Source organism: Montipora capricornis, chromosome 6, assembly GCF_036669925.1.
Source record: "Montipora capricornis isolate CH-2021 chromosome 6, ASM3666992v2, whole genome shotgun sequence".
In the NCBI taxonomy this organism is placed as follows: Eukaryota; Metazoa; Cnidaria; class Anthozoa; order Scleractinia; family Acroporidae; genus Montipora; species Montipora capricornis.
Window position 1 is genome coordinate 67,997,544 of NC_090888.1, and position 15,000 is coordinate 68,012,543.

Here is a 15,000-nt window from a genome sequence, read left to right on the forward strand (position 1 = left end):
GTGGAAATTTGTGATTTAACGCAAGAGAGGGTGACGGGATAGAACACATTCCCATACCCTCAATCTTTCTTTAGCTTCGAGGCATGCTGTGAAAGTTATTTTGGTCTCGTGCCTACTGATGGTCGCGCAGTCAATAATCAATTACAACTAACCAGTCAGGTGTCTTTCTTAAAATAGCCATGTATCAAGACCACGGGTTAAATGTCAGAAATATAGGAGTCGGAGAGGTTGCCTCTGAAAAAGTGAGCGAACAGAAATTCCCGAACTATCATTCCCAAAATCAGACGCAAATTCAACGATAAGTTAAGAGCGACCCAAGTTTCAAAGGGTAATGAAACTCACCAAGAACCAAATGATAATTCCTGACAGTGAGGCTGTAACTAAAATGAAAACCAGCATTGGCCAGGCATTGGCTACCGTTGAGATCAGAATGTGAGTCCTGGTTTTGTCTTGTTGTTCATTGTGAACCAAAAGGATGACTCGAGGTGCAGTCACTACGCCAATGAATGCCCGGTCCCTTGGGAATGAAGAGAAAAGTCAACGATTTGAAAATTTGTTTTCTTTGCCTTTTATGACGCAATTAATAGCGGGGTAACAGAGCTTTTCTTGCGTAACAATAATAATAATAATAATAATATTATTATTATTATTATTATTATTAAATTTATTATTATTATTATTATTATTATTATTATTATTATTATTATTATGGTACTTACTTAAGTGCCAAGTGTATTTAGAGCTGCGGCATACATTGGGGACCCTGTACACTAATCACTAATCAACTCATTTCATATCAAATTATCGGTTGGTTTTTGAGGAGATGGAAAAACCGGTGTACCCGGTCGAAAAATCCCTCTCGGAGCAGAACAGAGACCAACAAAATCGACCCACAACCACAACCCAAGTCTGGGAATGGAACCCATAACTGCGCCAACGTACATTGCTCCTCTCTGTTGTTAGTTAACTAAACAAAAGCACAGAAAGCTGTTCCAGCGGAAGTAATGCTGATGTTATCGATCTTATGGCCAAGTTTAATTTGTCTCACGCAAAATGGAGCTTTCTTCCTGGATATAACGTTTTGCATTTGCGTTCCTTAGATGGGAGCACTTCTTTTACACGAGAATTATGAATTGCTGGCTAAGGCAACTGGGGGAACTTTCACGGCATTTTTTTTATGGGGTCGAAGATGATCGTAAAAGTAAGATTACAGATGTGCTTTCCACTTAAAAACCAATCTCATTTCCAGTGTCATCGTTCCCTTGACCAGAGGTCGGGAAAGAAGACTATTGTCAAATCCAAAAAGACCATATTTGATTGCCTGTCGGAAAACGGTTTCATTTGCTACCATTTAACCGGATGTTAGTTTTCGCGGGAAAAATGACAAATTGTTTGCAGAGTTTTATGCTCCAGAAGCTATTCTAAGCTTTCTTTCGAAAAAGTTTAGCTTTTCCTAACCTCTCGAGAGCGTAGTCCAATGCGTCATGGAAGTGCTTTACTTTAGAGGAATACACCATATTTCTAAAAGATTGACTTTCCATGCATAGGCAGAAGACCGTTCACGCACGCGTAGTTATTCAACCGGAAACAGAGTTTTCTGGTTCCGGTTTTGGATTATTCCAGAGCGACCCGCTTTCGTTCTGCTGGGCAACGGCAACGGCCCGCCATCTCGTTCCCAGTGCGTCGGTAACAAGATTGCTTAAAAACTTAAAATGAACGTAAGGACATTTACAGAGACTACTCTTGCGTGATGTTCTCCCTTTGGTTTGGTTTAGGGATTCGGGTTTGCGTCAGTTCGGTTTAAAAGGCAAATGCAAACGCCTTCTCTCTCTCTCTTTCATCTACACCCGAAACAATTGTGTAAACACTTGTTCTTGTTTTTTTGCTTGCGTCTGCGCGTGTTTGCGTTTTAGAGTTAACAGAACTTTAGTACTTCGTTTTCAAGTTTTTAATTTGTCTTACCTAAATGAGTTGGCAGATGAATCATATCCATAAAGTGGAAACGTGAAATCAAAGGTGTCGTCTTCAATATGATTCTCAGCATTCCGCACAGACTTCAGAAATTTACCAAACAGAACTTTAGTATCTTTGTGGCAACAGCTTGACAAAGCAGCCTTTAGAATCCCAGAGAACATTCCATCTACGGTCAAACCAGAGTCTCCTTTATTTTGGTTTGATAAAGGATAGTGTAAGGCGAGTAGGGATGCCAAGCAATTGAGACCGCCAGTCCTTTTTCGCAGCGATAATCTAAAGAAAAATTCTTCGCCAAGTCTGTGTAGTACTGCATCTCTGGAGATTTTTTTTGGAGCCTTTCAGTTCGAGAGCATAGAAGGGTATATGAAATGCCGTATCCGAGTGGTTTCTTTTCGACCAGTAAGGAAGAAATATGGCGTTGGTTTGCGGAGAAAACTCCAAGAGAGAAAAAGCGAATAAGAGAAGGGGTAACATGATCTTTGTCAAATCTACCTCGCTGAAGGAATCTAAAAAGAAAATAAACGCAACATTAACACTGTCATTTTGGAGAATTCACTGTGTTAAGAACGATTCTATAACCTTTTCGTTATTGCATCTTTTTATTCCCCTCGAAGCTTTTTGACGCTATGAAGGTTTGAACCCTTGACCGGCGAGTTCCATAAGCTATTTTTCGCGAAACGTTTGTTCAGTTAGGGGCAGGATGACGCAAGCGAAAAAAGTGGGTTTTGAAGGTGTTGGGGGAAAATGACTTGAATAGGGTTTTTCGATCTTGTTAAATTAACCTAACAGTTTGTCTTTGATGATTGGTTAAATGTGTCTTTGGTTGTCAGTGACCTCAAATTCATCCCGGGTTGCTTTCTTAGAAACCACTACTGAAGCAACTGGTTGTGCCCTTGCGATTGAAATTTCCACCGCTGGGTCGTTTAATTGGAATTTCACTTTCTTTATATCCCCGCAAGCTTCAAGCCTTGAAAGCCACAGGAATAAACATTGTTCTTTCTTTCCTCTTTATTTGAAGCTTTGTCAAATTCCAGTGCATTTTAAAGGGGCTTTGTCACACAAAATGATGCATGTAATTTCATGACACCCAAACTGCCCAAAACTTTAGTTAGAATGAAACATAATTGCAATAACCAGTTGAAACTGTTGAACAACATAAAAGAAACACATCAAAAGGAAAGAGAAGCATGGATGGACACAAATGGACAAGATTGAGAGTAACGCACTGCATTTGGGTAATCTTGAAAAAAGTCTGCCCGACATTTTTCAGGTTTATGGCAAATCGCCTAGATGAAGCTCGTTTTTGGTCAGAATCATCTTGTTTGTGATGTAACGATACTTTTATGAGTCAAGGAATTCCACATTACCATTTTCGAGTTTTTAACTCGAGATAACTAAAGATTTCTCCTAAACACCGTAAAATAACGTAACGTAACCTCTTTAATCTCACTATAATCTACCTTTATTGCTTTGGAAAGAAGGTCTGTGCATGCGTCTGAACTCATTACAGTACACCGTTCCAGAAAGGTTGGCATAAAAACTATCAGGACAACATTTTTTTTGGAGTACGTTGGATTTTTCAATATTCAGACGTGTCCATAAGGCTTCTACTTTCCGAGCTTTCTCCTTTAGAACGAAAGAACATTGAAAGCCTTGGAATAGAGATCAGAATTTTGCTTTATCGAGCGTGGGCTGTAGAAAACAGCTGCTTAATGAAGAACTTTTAAGAGATGCATTCCTTGATCACAAAACTTGAAGATGCAACAGGAACTTAGATACTCCTTTCTTTCAGAAATGTCACATCATCAGATGTTCAGTGATATAAACGAATCGCAAAGAAGCCCCTATTTATTTTTTGCCTTACCTGCGGGATGTACCAACAGACGACAGCATAAAGAGCAATTTCCCTAGCTAATAAGATGGAAACTTTCGGCTTGAAATTATATATATATTTTTAAGTACAAAATGATATGGATCACATTTGGATTAAGAGCACAGCTGATGCAAACCGGTCAGAAAGCCTATCACGAAATACTAGATTTTTAGAAGTTATGTAGCTAAAAGGAAATAAGATAAGAAAAAATTGTAAAGACAGAACTGGACATACCTTGGTAGGCCCAAGAAGAAAGCAGATAGCAAATTCCAACTGAATTTCTCTGATAACCTTCGTTAAAGATGAAATCTGATTATTTCATTCGTCCACTATTGCTTTTATTCTTATCAAACAGCCGCAAAAACAAATAATACAGATCCTTCCCCCGGTTTCGGCAGTACCACTGTTAAAAATACATAATCTAAATGTACAATTATAATTTTGGTAAAAGAATCCCAACTAGTCATACCGACCACTTTTCTAATTAAAGACGGACATTAAAAACTCAAAATCCATTTTTAAAAAATGTCTTTTTAATCCCTTATTCTTCCAAATTGTAATTAGATTTGGGCCTGGTAGGCAAAAAGCGTTTCCAGGAAAGTCCTAAGACTAAATTAATTATAAATTATTGCGACTGGCTTCTAGCCTATACATTAAAAAATGGAAGGATCGAGGTATTAGCAATTGAATCTGATAACAGGATCCAAGATTTTGCCAATGTTTTTTAGGCGAAAAACCGATGTCGGATTTATTTCGAGCTCCCAGACACCATTATCAAGGGATATTTTGCCGATTGGAGGAAATGATTTTTGTCGGCTCCTTTTTACGCAGTGCGATAGCTATCAAGATTTAGAAGTACCTCTCTGCCAATACTGAACCGCGAGACTATAAATTTACTTATTCATTTCTCATTTTACTTTGCTTTTAGTCATTAATTAGTCAATTTTCAAAATCGGAGCTGAGGGTAAAGTTTGTTGCAATCATTTAGGGTGGCTTAACAAAACCTGACACATTACATTATTGTTATTCAAAGATGATTGACAAGACTGCTATTACCAAATGCTCGGTACATTGCTGTCCTCCAAATTACCTTTAACCTCGAATGATTTCGGATTCGGAAGACGGAGAAAAAGTGGTCATTTTTGACAAAAAGTTGAGAGACTTGAGTACACGCAATCAATGAGATCTATGGATGCACGTCTCGTCTACGTCTTGCGGGCTCCTGGAATGAATGGAGCTTTTGTTTCCTTGCTGGTCGATATTTAAATAAGAATAGGAATGATCTTAAACAGGATTATTGCCTGTAATGAATGCTCTGAGTAACAAAACCCTTCTAGTCTTAATAAGGAATTATTTAAACTCAAAAACGTTTAGTAATCATTTGATGATAACTGTTCACGAAGAAGGCAGAATACTGAAAATAACTACGAAACATATGACGCAACCACTTGTGCGTTGCATAGATAAAAGAAACCATACTAAAGTATAACGAGTGTACGGTTACTGCTTTTGAGGAAGGGATTCGGTGCTTATTTAATGTCCTCAGACGAGAAAAAACTCCTTCGCGAGAATCACGATCCTGCAAGCCGCAGCTGTGTGTCGACTCTTAACAAAAAAAACCTGACCATTACCGAACCACTTCCAAGCTGCCGTGAGTTAAGATTTAAGTCATTGTTAAGTTTTAAACAAACCTGGTGAATCGATAGAACATGTACACAAGCACTGCAATCGTGTACAATATCCAACTCACGCCGCTTTTGGAACTGATTACGCTACGCTATCATAATCACAACTGATGTCAAGGCCGGGTGCCAAGGGTACCCAACTAGCAATTAAGCCAAAAGCATTTGAGAGACATTTCTAGGAGACTGTCTAAAGAGATGTTTTTACCACCTAGAGAAGAATTTGAGCTGTTCGGATATCTTAGGTGAAAATTGAAGTGTCCAAATTTTTAGGAAATGCTATCTTCATTTCAGAAATCGCTAGCTGAACGTTACCTTCTAAAAACCTCCTAGCGAACCATGCAATTGCTAGGTGACCTTTTTAAGTGCCAAAAATTACAAAAATATCCTTTCCCAAAACACAAGGGACTACTTTTCCCTCTTTGCGAATCTTTTAGGTCATGTTTTGGTAAAGAAATCCATATCTGTTCGGCAACAGTAAACCGAAATTCTTAGAACAGTTTGACTCTTCCAAACACATATTTCACCGAACATTATCGTTGGGTGTCCCTGTGATGTGGTTAAATTTCTTGAGAATTCGAGCACTCACCTAGAGTCAGGAGGATTTCGTCTCAAAAGAATTTGTAGAATTTTCCAGGATAAACTTTGCCTTTCACGAGAATCCCGTGCTATGCTCTGATTTTGGATCAAGCAATTGCAATGCACCTCTAGTCTCCTTTGCAGCCGTTTTTTGGATGTCACGCAACGCTCGTTGCGTGACATCCAAAACACGGCTGCGAGGGAGACTAATGCACCTCTGGATGAGTGAAATTTAAGATCTGAACTTAAATTCTCTTGAAATGTATGGTGATCAAATCCGTGCTGGTCTGGGTTCGAAACGCGGCACAGTGACAACTGACAGGTAAGTTTCAACACCTTTCTTTTGGTGCTGCATAGGTGTTTAATTAAGACGCCCGTTTGTTCATTTATCAGCCAATGAGGAACAAGCCAGAAACATACCTTTTTGAAGAAATACGAAGCACTAGGATTATGTAATTATCCACGCGCACAGACCTAAACTAGTTTGGTAATCCAGTCCCCTAGAGACTTCATAGAAATCGACCCCTTGCATAGGTTTTATCAGTTGAAAAATAAGACACCTTCAAAGTGAGTCATTTCTGTCCAATTTGATATCTTAAACAGATAACAGTCAATGAGAGATGCTACGTAATGTCTCACAGCTTCACGTTTTTACACTTCAGTTCGGTTTTACTAGATGGCATTGTGTATTTGAATGTAATTAAAAACACCCTTCACAACGCAAAGTTAATCTACTGTTTAGTAGTTCGGAATGCTAAATTTTGCAGTTTTTTAAAGATAGGTGTGGTCACGACAACCAGTTGACTCAAGGTCATTTGTTAGCCTCGTCGATTGTCGGGGGTAGCCATCCAGCAAGTCATGTCTGCAAATCAATTAGGCGGTAGTTGCTTGTCGGAACTTGGCATTACGGTTAATTTATTATTATTTGTAATTATAGGGCCAAGTCACACTAGAGGACAATTTCAGATTAGTTCTAGACAAATCCGACTCGAAATCGGCCAGTGACAAAAAAATTGTCTGGAAAGCTACAGTCGCATTTGAGAACAATATCTGTGAACAAAACACCACGCCATGCTGTGAGCGCCGTGCGATTTCCCGCAAAGCCATGCACCTTTACTTGCTGTTTTCATCCACAAAACCGCGACAAGAGGGATCTCAAAATATGTTACCAAGAAGAATTCTTGCTATAATTTTTTTCTTCTGTTTCCTGGTTCTTCATAGAGTCTCTGCTACATATCACCTGTCAAATCATTTCCGAAACAAAACACCCTCGCTTTCGTTTTCCAAGATTTGTCTCAGTTTGGCGTGCTCCAGAGGTAGTCGACGGCATCTATGAAGTTTGTCCGTCTGCAACCAATTTTTGTCCTTTGGTGAACAAACTGGTCGCACTTGGTTTTTCTTTGTGATGACAGATTTTTGACATAAGTAAACACTTTTGTCCTCTAGTGCGACTTTAGGGTTCTAGCCTGCACACAGGCTCTCTCTGCGTATAATGGCGCGCGGTCAACGGCTGGGGAATCCGGAAGACCTTAGACAGCAATGACCAGAACCAGGTTTCTGACCAGCGGTTTTCGTTAAAACAATATTTTGCTGGAGGTGCTCAGTCTCGCGGGTTCAAAAAACCTTGGTTGTGGTCATTGTTATTTAAAGTTTTTCGGGGAATCCGGCAGCTGCTGATGACGCCATTCGACGAACGGAGAGCCTTTGTGCAGGCTACCAGGGTTCAGAGACACGCTAAAGCAATTGCCTTACAAAATCACCGTTTGGTTTGCTTATGCTTTCGTGTGGTCGGTGTTTGCTTTTTCAGTCGTGATGAAGTGTTCTGGCTACCTTTCCGAAGTACTGCTCGTAGTCCACGAGTTCGTCTTGATTACGTACCACTGGCTACGCGATGATGATAATGATGATGATGGTTTCTCTAAGCCTCACTCCGAAACTATAGAAAAACAATAGAGTCACTTGCAGAAGTGAAAATCATTATCAAAATCATCAGAAGTTACTGGTTAAACAGGCTGGCAAATGAAGAGAAAAAGGACGGCTCATTAAGACTTGTGATTAACAAAAAAGATCATTTTAATCAAAAGTCTTAATGAGAGAACACCACAAGCCACCGACAACTCAAGCAATGTACGTAAAGAAAAGCTGGAAAAAAAAAACAAACATGCAAGCTCTGGAAAAGTTAAAAAAATACGTCCGAGACCTGAAAATGAAACTGTCAAAGGTATAGGGAGTCAAAAAAGGAGAGGTAAAACCTATTGTTGTTGGTGCATTGGAAGCATTCTGACGAGGAAACTTGATGAATGGCTGGGGATTACCATAGGAATAGGGCTGTTACAGAAGATAACTTTGCAAGGCAAAGCAAGGATTCTCAGGAAGGTGTTGGATATGTGAGAAGGTTAAGTGATCTAAGGACCCTTAGTCGTGGGCGTGACTTGCTCCTTCGTGAAGATAATGTCGGTATAAGATCTGCCATTGCTTAAAGCCTTACAGTTCATAATATTAAATAATAATAATAATAATAATAAGAAGAAGAAGAAGAAGAAGAGAGGGAAGAACGCCGATATCCTGTTTTTGATTGACATGTAGTCGTATACCCTAAAATCAAGAGTCATCGCACCAGGCAAGGTTTTGTTTTATAATTTCAAAATCTAGCCTCGACTTTTAAACCTTTGAGTACGTAATCGCTAGAAAAGCGGAACTTTGTTAAGATGTTCTATACCATTTTATGATAAAAATCGATACCAAACAAATCTGCAAACGACCATCATGATGGAGAGTATTCAATTAACTTTTCCCAGAAATTTGCCGCTTTATGCAAAATTCACGTTCCCATGGCGCCTTGCTATATTTCGGAGAGCCAAAATGTACCAACTTGGATTAATTTTCCCATTAAAAAATTATGGATTTTTTCCACCACATCGTGCGGAGATAAACTAAGAATAGATCCAGGATTCGACCAGGATCCGAGCTAAGATCCAAGCCAGGATCCGAGCCAGGATCCTAGCCAGGATTCGAGCCAGGATCCGAGCTAGGATCCGAGCCAGGATTCGAGACCTAACCGAGACCTAACCTAACCTAACCGAGAGCTACCCTAACCCTAACTAGACCTAACTAGACTAGAACCAACCTAAATAGACCTAACCTAACCGATTCGAGACTTAACCTAACCGAGAGATTCGAGAATAAATAGCGGAGAAAGCTCATCTTAGCTCGAATCCTGGCTGGAATCCTGGCTCTGATCCTAGCTCGAATCCTGGCTCGAAGTTTAGGTATCCTCCATCGTGCGCTCTCATTGGTTATTTCGATGTTACATGTTTCCCCAATATCAAAATTTGAGGGAAAATGTTTAGTTAATGTTTGCACTTCAGTCCACAAACTTTGCTTTGATTTTCTAGCTCTCTTGTCTCGAAATCCCGAGTCGGTAGAATGCTAGAAGTGCTCTCCCGGCCGAAAAGCTTTTCAACTATACTCTTTTGTCTATACGCAGGCTGATCAGAATCGGGCATTGAGTATTTATTGTGAGTCGAGTATATTTTACCTTTGAAAACCTACTGACTGGATAAGAAAAGAGAAAAATATTATTTCTTTCAGGATATAAAATGTGAGCATGCAAGTAGACGCTTATGGCTTGTTTAACGAAAAGGAAAGAATTGGCCTGCAGTGGTATGATTCACTCGCTCAGAAAAAAGAATATTCTGCTCTTTTGCTAGTAGCCGGCAAACTGACCAACTTTAGAAGACTAAAGGAGAGAAATTATAATTTAAAGTGGCATTACAGGGGAAAGTGCAGCTAGTTTTAAAATATTTCAAAGTAGGAATCGCTGTTAAATAGCTTCATATATCAAAACTAGATAGTTCATTCATAGTTTAGTTAACTATTATTCCGGCCATGAGCGCACGTTGGATATGAATTGGCTATAACCAGTCTCGTTAAGGCATAGGTGCCGGCCGATACATTCGGTTTCCCGAAAAGTTTCTTACGACGCACAAAGATGACTCTAAAGCACTCTTAAAAATCTTTGAGTGAGCTAAAACGGGTAAACATTTCCTGAAAACAATATAGCTTCTGTGAGGACCGTAAGTTTACTAAAATAAAAGCCATTTCTCATAAATTGAATGGAAATGACATTTGAAAATTCAAGCGCAATCTCTGAACATCATGCTTAGCAAAGATTTACTGTTAATTATCTTTAATGCATTTATTCGTAAACAGGTGACAAAGCTAAATTAATGGAGGAAACCATAAGTATAGAGAAAGCATAATGCTACTGGATTCAGCATGGAAACAGAACGCAAATGATTTCTCATGTGAATCAAAGTATTACGGAATCGAAAAATACACTTTGATAAGTAGCACAAATTAAAGCACTCTTTAAAACGCACTAAGAGACGATATTGTCGAAAACAGATTAAAAAATTTATCCTGAATAATTAAATAGACCTTAGCCTCATGTCGCAAACATCCTTATAAAGTGAGGGCCTTATAGTGGGCGAGGGAAAACTTTAAAAAACACAAAGGGCAACGAAATAATGTCTGAAGTCGGCAAGAAGAGCGGGACTCGTTTGAGTTTGCCTTAGACCCCGCAGTATGCGGTCTCTTCGATCTCCAATGATGGCTCATAAACAGATATTTTGCTATTCATGACGCCTTGGGCGATTACATCAGAAGTGTTTTTTTTTTCAACTGGCAGGAATAAAGGCAACGATTTTTGGAACTTTATTCAGTTCTGTGTTCCTGCTGTTTTGTGGTCTCTTCGCCGGGATGAAAGTGACAAACAAATCTTTTCGCGTTAAACTGTGTTTTGTCGAGGAATACATACCCGTACTGAAGTCAGTTCCCAATTTGCAAGAAAAAATTGGCATCTTGCATACTCAACCGCCACCTGTGAACCACAACCGCTAAGAACTGAGTTTTGCATGCATTTACTGCAACGAGGCTTACGCAAATATCTGCTGCATATAGAGCTTCACATTCAGATCTTTAAAAAAAAAATCCGCAAATTTATCTCTTAACTGAATACATGATCGCATGTTTATTGCTTAACATCGCATTGTCGTGAAATGTCAGCGTTCCTTGACAGCTGCTGCCTGCACCGGCCAAATGGTTTTTGACGACTCTCGACGAGTATTGTAAACAATTACCTTGACCTAACCAAACTGGCTAAATTTTTGACAAAGGAATAAAAAGTCAAACGAAAAAGGAGGCAAAGATTGCAACGCACACTGAGAAAATATTTCCTAAGGTTTTTGCTTATTTAGGGAAAAAGGCCGCCATAGTCAACAAAATCATTATACACATTATGGAAATTAACAGTTAAGGGCTCTTAAGCAGTAATGCCTAATAGGGAGGGCCTATAAAGTTCTGAATCTTTCTCACACTAAGTACCTGCCAGCATTAAAACAAATACTTTTTTGCAAAGCCTCTTAGAAGAAAAGTGGATGAGCGAGACGAGTGGTCAACCGAAGGTCAAACCTTCTTCAAGACCTTCAAAGTAAAAGCTGAAAATTTAATTTTAACACGTCAATAAAACTTGCCTGCGTTTAACGTATGGCTGTATTTCGTTGACAGGACAAAGTTAAGTGTAGTTGTTCCTCCGTTTTCTTGCTCGCCCGGCAGTGAACTGAGCTATCAGTCTGGGACGTTATTCTAGTTTGTCGTCCTTTTCCAGCTGAAGAATTGTTTGTCGCTCTTAGTTACTCGCTAGGTTCTCCTGGACGATTGTTTCCTTAAAAGAAGTTACTACGTCTCTCTGAAATTAATGCTCGTTTGGAGCAATTACCGGACTTCAGTAGAAGGCACGTTTCGCTCTTTAAGAACTACTGAAGTAAACAAAATTAATATTTATATTCAGTCTTTCCAATTTTGAAAGCAAAATTACCAGACTGATAAATATGCAGCTAAATTACTTAATGACTAGTCACTAGGGTAAGAGAGCCGGGGAATCAAAGAGCGTTTCAGTTATACTGCGGCTGCACGGTATCAAATTGCGAGAAAGAGGTTTTTAATGTGCTGCATGCAAAGCCTTATCACATGTAAATACTAAGTACTAAGTCGTTTTTTAAGTGTAACGCAACAAGAGTGAATTAGGCAAGAGTGGGTGGCCTCCCCAGCCTTGTCATAAATGAGTCATTTCTCAGAATACCCGTTCCCGCGAAAATCAGTTGTCGTGTCCCTGAAAAAAAAAAAAACATGGAAGAAGCAGCCACGGGTGACATGGCTTCGTTTGATAGGTTAAAATTGGCGGCCCTTTGATTGTTTCGCGCGCAAAGTGTATCTAAATATAAATCCATTTGTGACTGCACTGGGGCAAGACCGCAAAGTGATAGATCAACATCAGTGAAATGACCACACTTAACAGAACCTTGACAATAAAGTTGACAGTTACTTGTGAAAATACATTGTTCGTGAGAACCTGCTTAAGAATCTCAACTGGCAGAAGGCAACCCGAAGGCGATTTGCATAACAGGATGGGGTTGAATTTGGGATTCGGGACCACCAAAATCCAACCCGTGCTGAGAGCGGGATTGGAACCCAGCGCATGCGCGTGACGAAGCAATCTCGACATGCATTGAGTTGAAGACAAACTCATCTATTTTTGTAAATGGTTTGAGCCCCGGAGTCATACCATGATTAAGTGAAGTACGATCGTCCGGGTATTTATGTACATAATATTTTGTGTAAGTTAAATAAAATTAAATTGAAATTGAATACATCCTAACAGCAACATTTTGTTGTAGATATAACATAGTCGAAATAATCACTTTGGAAATCTGTCAATGGGAATCTGAAAAAAAGATAAAATGAAACAATCATTTCCCTTGCAAAAATAACCAAAAAACTACTTTCAGTGAATTAAATGCTATACGCAAGCTAAAGCAAGAGTGAAGTTTGTAACACGTTTCAAGATCTTCAGTCAGGAAATGAGAACTGGCCACCAAATTAAGGGATGCAAAATATAACCACTTAAAACATCGAAGGATAACTTAAATCGCTCATTAAATAAAAAAGGAGCCAAGGATGGGCCAAACTGAAGAAGATTTAAGGGGATTGCGATGGCGTTTTTTGAAAACCGTGTAGCCAAAAACCTTGTCAAAGTTGATATCCCTGTTGATAGGAACTGTGCCGGAATATAAATGAATATAAATTACAATTAGACATATTTGTTTTATTACCAAACGGTATTTTCGTAACAGAAGCGTAAAGAGCAATTCATATGCCGAAGAAGGCACCGAAGAACTCACTTCGGTGAAGCGCACAGTACACGCACGCGTGCTTGGAGATGCAAGTTAAAAAATCTTACCTCGAACTTAATACAAGTATTGCAAGCAGCAATTTGACCCTGAAATAAAGCAAAGGTAACTTTTACATAAGTAAAGTTATTAAAGATATGAAGAATTAAAGCAAAAAGACCAAAAAGGGAGCAAGTTACACGCACAACAACTCACCTTCTACTTCCTTCGCTAAGACAAGCAAGCACATGGTTCCCTGCGCATCCTGCGCATCCTAAATCATCCATTGGCGCATAACCACAATTCCTTGCGCCCTATCACTGCGCATCCTAAAATATTTCCGTTCGCGCATACCACTGCGCATCCTAAATCTCCCATCTGCGCATAACCACAATTCCTTGCGTTTGGTAAGAAAAAGTGATTGCAAGCCCCTATAATGTAATCTTCTGCTGATTAGAGAGCTGCCTCACTCGTTCGATTCAGGCTCACTCGCTGCGGCAGCAATTAAGCAAAAAAGTTCGTTGATTTTTGACAAGTGACAAATCTTTGACTAACGTTTGCCAATAACTTGTGGATTTCATTAAGGAGGGATGACGATTCGCGTTTGCAGTCGACAGCAAACTGCAAGCTTCTGCTGACTTGTCATAAAACTTCCAGAATTCATTCGGTAATTGTCTCTTACTTTTCTCATTTGAAGAATTGCTCGATGTTTGTCGCTAAAATATGCAAATACGCATAATCGAGTCGAAATTAAGCAGGTTTTAGTGACTGGATGGATGTCTCGGCAAGGAAACCGCAATCAAGTTTCAACGAGACGTTTCTTGCTGCCGCAGTCCCCCCACCAAGTGCTGACAATGAATTGAGAAAAAGTCAATAGACTGATCCGCTAGACCTTAAAACTGGAAAACGGACGAGACTCGCACGGTAAGGAACCTCAGATTGATAGAATTTGAGTGGTACTTTGTAAAAACAGGCCTTTCACGAGAAACAAAGTGCTTGGCGACGGGAAAGGACAATTATTGTAAATGAAAGGACGACTAGTTTGTAAGAAAATTGTAAATTTAAACTGCGAAGGGAAACTAGTTCCCTAAACATCTATAGTTGCATCAATTTAACGCCTTTCATTTCAAATTGAGCAGTGAAAATTCAATGTTTGTTATCAGTTTAGCTGACGCCATAAAGAAATGTCACCTAATCGTTTCTTGTTGACATGTTAGATAATAGGTCTGCTCGTCTCTTCGGTTTTCGAAAGAGCAGAGTGATTTCATTCCGGGCTTCTATATATTGAAGGTCAAATTTGTTTGAATGCACGAAGTTGAAAATAATTGAATGACATCGATCACAAAGCTAGACAAGAAGGAAGTCCGACCCCCTAACCCGTAATTAAACCTATCAATACAATTTTGACTGGAATAGCAGTCGTCAAGACTGGCTAAAAAGCTACAGAACCTGACGGTGAAATAAACTTGTCACTAAACGATAATTGTCCTGGGCGGCATTATTTTGTTAACTTTGAAACCTTTGCCAAGTCGTTATTTTAGCAACGCAACCATTAGTGTTAACGCCCAGGCTTCGAATAAATGTCTTCCTTTTAAATTTACAACTACGCTCGCATTTCTTTTGAGAAACGGTTCACCAACCTCTTTTTGCCTTCTCCGAAACT

General features: G+C 39.4%; 1 long non-coding RNA gene and 1 pseudogene across 1 annotated transcript; both read right to left on the minus strand.

Moving 5' to 3' along the window:
- The window catches only part of LOC138053001 (uncharacterized), a 45,154-nt pseudogene that overhangs the window by 14,205 nt on the left and 15,949 nt on the right, over positions 1 to 15,000 (minus strand).
- Positions 12,691 to 14,259, minus strand: LOC138053005 (uncharacterized). Its single transcript, XR_011133190.1, has 3 exons — positions 13,554 to 14,259; positions 13,409 to 13,447; positions 12,691 to 12,892 (listed from the first exon to the last, which is right to left on the minus strand). It is a non-coding gene; the product is annotated as an uncharacterized lncRNA (long non-coding RNA).